The sequence below is a fragment of the Rhipicephalus microplus genome, chromosome 1 (assembly GCF_043290135.1).
Source record: "Rhipicephalus microplus isolate Deutch F79 chromosome 1, USDA_Rmic, whole genome shotgun sequence".
Classification (NCBI taxonomy): Eukaryota; Metazoa; Arthropoda; class Arachnida; order Ixodida; family Ixodidae; genus Rhipicephalus; species Rhipicephalus microplus.
In genome coordinates this window covers 299,409,447-299,410,627 of record NC_134700.1, presented here as the reverse complement: position 1 = coordinate 299,410,627, position 1,181 = coordinate 299,409,447, and positions in this window count along the sequence as shown.

Sequence of the window (1,181 nt, the reverse complement as noted above, 5' to 3'; positions counted from 1 at the left end):
CACATATGCACACATATATATTATGCAGTTAAACACAAGGCAAACTTTTCAAGTGATGGCTGTAAAACAACGTCATTAGTTAGGTTGTTCCATTCCCCGACTGTTCTCGGAAAAAATGAATACGTGAAGCAGTTATTGCGTGTTTGAAAGGGCGTAATGGAGAGGTTATGGCGATGCCTTGTCGGATACCCAGAGGAGAAAGACAATAATTTGCTAGTGTCTATCTTATAGTGCTTCTTAATTAGTTGATATAAAAATTTGAGACGAGAAATTCGGTTTCTTTCAGTTATTGGTGGAAGATTAGCTCTCGCTAGCAGTGCACTAACAGATGTGCGACCATAACTGTTGTATATAAAACAGGCTGCCTTTCTTTGTATTTTTTCAATCTTCTTTTTATTAGTCAACGTAAAAGGATCCCATATAACGACTGCATAATCTAGAATAGGTAGAACTGTTGATTTGTATGCCAGCAAGCGCACAGTGGGAGTGGAGTGCTTGAGAACTCTCCTAAGAAATGAAAGTCTTGTGTTAGCACAAGCTGCAACATAATCGATATGCTTATTCCACTTCAAGTTGTTTGTAATGTAAACCCCTAGATACTTGTAATACTGCACCTCAGCAAGGTATATATTGTTACAGCAATATTGGAACAAGAGGGGCTCTTTTTTGTGTGAAATGCGCATAAATACGGTTTTTTCAAAGTTTATGGGCATCTGCCAACTGTCGCACCAAGATTTAACTTTTTGAAATGCGGCATTTAACTTTATTTGGTCATTAGAATTTTTTACCTCGGAGTAAATAACGCAGTCGTCTGCATAGAGTTTTATGTTAACGGGTATGTCATTCACAATGTCATTGATATATAAAAGAAAAAGAAGCGGACCAAGTACCGAACCCTGGGGGACGCCAGATTCCACAGAAACCCTCTCAGAGCATTTATCTTTAAATACAACATATTGCTGCCGGCTATGAAGGTAAGATAAAATCCATTTAGTTAACTGCTTGTTTTTGAGTATGTTGTCTAGTTTGAAAATTAATTTTTTGTGAGAAACCTTATCAAACGCCTTTGAAAAATCCATAAAAATTGCGTCAGTCTGCTCACCATTATTAATTGTCAATGCAAAATCGTAAACGGTCTGAACTAATTATGTACAAGTAGAGTAGCCTCTTCTGAATCCATG